The following is a 4,073-nucleotide window of genomic DNA, read 5'->3' as shown; positions in this document are numbered from 1 at the left end:
GCAGTTAACCAATCCATACCAAGAATTATGTCAAATTCATCAAATGGTAAAAGCATAAGATTAGCCAGAAACAGTAACCTCTAATCATCAAAGGACAATTCTTACATACTTTATCAACAACACATAATTGCATAGAGGGTCCGACACTTTTATCACAAATTCTATAGACTCAACAGTCATATTCATGCTAGGTACCAATTTTATGCAAATATAAGAATGGGTTGATCCCAGATCAATCAAAGCAAGAACATGAGTATCGTAGAGAGAAAATGTACCCGTAATCACATCAGGAGATAAAGCCTCTTCGTGAGCACGAATGACAAAGTCCTCGCAGGTGCTCTACCCTCGGGTCTCACAGTTGGATCTCTAAGTGCACTCTTGCTGCTCGCTCTATTTCCCAGATTTCTCTTTGGTCTCCTTCTAGAAGCAGTATTAAAAGATCTCGCACTCTAAAATATCTTTTTCTCAACCATTTCAGGACAATCCTTGATAAGATGATCATGTGATCTACACTTAAAACATGCCCAGTTAATTATCCAGCACTCACCAGGGTGACGTCTACCACAATGTTGACACTCGAATCTATTAGGTCGAGCATTACCCACACTTGCTATCGAAGTAGTCTGAGCCTTATGACCTGAATACTGTTTCTCATGGTTTCTATTTGAAAACCCAACTGAAGCACTTGATCGAGTATTAAACTCTCTTGGTTTCTTAGTTGAAGGCTGAAATGACTTACCCATCTGTCTCTTCTTCAAATCTTTAGACTCTAACTCAGCTTTACATTTCTCCTTAGCCAATTTTTCAGCCTTACAAGATCTCTCTACAAGCACAACAAATTCTTCTAGTTCAAGGACACCAAGTAACAATCGGATGTCTTCATTTAACCCATCTTCAAATCTTTTACACATGATGGCCTCAGTCGACACATTCTCGAGCGTACTTGCTAAGTCTTACAAACTCATGCTCATATTCCATTACCGTCATTCTACCCTGTTTTAACTCAAGAAATTCTTTTCTTTTTTAATCAATAAACCTCTGGCTAATATACTTATTATAGAACTCTTCTTGGAAAAATTTCCAATTAACCCTCTCCTTTGGTACAACCGACATAAGGGTGTTCCACCACTAATAAGCCGAGTCTCTCAGAAGTGATACAACACATTTCATACACTCCTCAGGTGTGCACGATAACTCATCAAATACCTTGATGATATTTTTGAGCCAGAATTCTTCCCTCTCAAGATCATCATCTATACTAGCTTGAAACTTTTCTGCTACTTGTTTCTGAATATTATAAACTGGAGGTCTATTCAGCCTCATGAAATCCATACCTTTGGGTGTTATAGAAATAGGCTGAGGAATAGGCGGGGGTGGAGGTGTTCAGCATTCGGGTTTGTTTGATCGAAATCCGTATACCAGGTATCCATCATATGGAGAAATGCCTCCTTACCTCCTTCTCTTCGACTAATTGTAGGGGTCTACTATCAGACGACACTACCCCTTCAGCGGGAGCAGGTGCGTTACTTTTAACATCATCTGCCACTACTCTATCAGCATCCATTTACTATATAAAATGCATTCTAAAATCGTCAGGAGTCATCACACTATCATAATATATTTATGGCATGTATAGCTAGACTCTACACATGCTACGTTAGTCCGAGAATCGACTAAACCGTTGCTCTGATACCACTAAATGTAACACCCCTTACCTGTATCTGACGTTGGGATAGGTTTGAGGCATTACCCGACTTAAACGTAAGCAACATACAAAATTGAGCCATAAAATTTCATCCAATTTAAAATGATTCGTACATATGCATATCATCCTTATTACGGGCTTACAAGGCCCAAAACATACACTGGGAATGGTTTAAGACTAAACTGAGAACTTTGAAAACATTTGGAGACTTAGAATTTTTTCCTAAAAACAGGGTCACCCGACTATGTGGGTAGGTCGTGTGGTCACACACATGCCCGTGTGGATTGGGACACACCCATGTCCTCAGCTCGTGTAACTCTCTATTTATGACATCATCAACACAATTAGGGTCACAATATCAAGTCACACGCCTGTGTGCTAGGCCGTGTGGTGAATTAAATTCCAAAAATTAAGAGCAAACTTCACACAGCCTGGGCACACGCCCATGTCCTAAGGCAGTGTCCTTCACACGTTTGAGACACACGGCCGTGTCCCTACCCATGTGTTTACTATTGGGAATTCTATTTTACCTAAATATGGTGCAAGGAACGCACAGCTGGATCATACGCCCATAGGGTAGACCGTGCATCGCACACGGCCTAGACACATGCCCATGTGTCTACCCATGTGGACAACTTTGAAGCTATTTTCCAAGCCATTTTCCACCCTTAAATGCTCATTCACTTATACATTTTTTATGGCATGGAACATGGCATATTTAGTTACAAAAATACTCACAATCATGATTAATCCATGACTTTGTAATGTCAACATACCACATACTCAAACCATCATGCTTTCATATGGCATTCCACACCCATTTCATATTTATTCACCCTTATAAACCTACCTTCAATCTACTCAATTATACTACAGCTATGGTCATACCTGTTAGTCCCTATTCATTCATTAAGCATATGTGCCATTTATCACATCTATTACCAACAAGCAGGCACCAACCATATTACAAAGCATAAACACATTGCATGCATGCATAAATAATTATGGTTACAAATCGAGGAGAAAATATAAGCCACATCTCATGGCCTTATACAAAATGAATCATAATACCATAATGAGCCAACACATTTGGGTAATCAAAATGACACATAACAAAATGACCCAGTCTCCTATACATGCCATACTCAAAATGTTGAGACTAACTATACCCAAATGTCCAATTGATAGTGTGATAGAGTCTCCGACGTCCTTCGATCCCTGAGCTAGCTTGGCGACACAATAAGAAATGAAAAAGAAAGAGAGTAAGCTTAAAGCTTAATAAGTTCACATGCAAATAATAAGCAACATAAATCATACAATTAACATAAGGCAAAGATTCATAAATGTCATCAAGTCTCATAAGTATAGCTTTCTCATATGCATTCTTACCACATGTTCATAACATACCGAGTCCTTTACTCATGAGTATTACGTACATACCTGTACCAACTCGTAGCACATTCTCATATTTCCTCATCATTAACTTGTCGCATAACTCACTGATTTACCATTTGAACACTTAGAATACTATTGGATACACAGAAAGCTTGAACATAGTGCTTCATACGTAGCCACATGCTACCTCATATCACATATCACACAGTGCTCGCTCTCGATCTAACCACGGGCCTGCTCATACAAGTTGAACGTCTGGACGTAACTACACGGGTTGCTCACACAAGCTAACAGGTACTCGCAAAACATGCCAGGCTACCTAGCCACCGGTAGAACGTAGAAGACTGTAATCTGAATAATATATTGGATTTTTCCTATATAATTCGTCACCTTTCTACTTAAATTTGTTGTTAAAACCAAGTAATTGCTTAATAAATTAATGAAGTATATGAAAATATGAAATTGGGACATAGAGATTATTAAAATGTGATTTTATGCTTTATTATATAGTTTTCATGTAAAAAATAACTTCTTTTATATTAATTTGAGCATATTATATTTTCAAGCTATAAAGTGGGCCATGCATGATTAAATTAAATAATAAAATATAAAATTATATTTAATAATTTATTTTAATATGTTTCATTAATAAATTGGGTTTTAATTAATTAAGTAAATTGATTAATTAAAGTGGTTAAATTACATTATTTGGTCCTCTAAATTATCTACTATTGCTGGACAGGTCTGAAAGCTTTATGTTGATTGGAAAACCATCCAAATGGGGGACCAAGTCAACCCAAAATTCAGCTGCATGTGGATGTTCATAAATCAAACTTTGGTTTAATTACACAAGGTCGTTGAAGAGATGAAGAAATCAGAGATTTACCCGGAGACTTGTAATAAACCGAGTCCTGATCCTAATGATGTTGTGGCACTTAAATCAAGCAAAATCAGCCACATTCCACAAATCATG

The sequence above is a fragment of the Gossypium hirsutum genome, chromosome A01 (assembly GCF_007990345.1).
Source record: "Gossypium hirsutum isolate 1008001.06 chromosome A01, Gossypium_hirsutum_v2.1, whole genome shotgun sequence".
Taxonomy (NCBI): domain Eukaryota; kingdom Viridiplantae; phylum Streptophyta; class Magnoliopsida; order Malvales; family Malvaceae; genus Gossypium; species Gossypium hirsutum.
The sequence above is the reverse complement of the archived record's forward strand: the minus strand, read 5'-3'. Positions refer to the sequence as shown.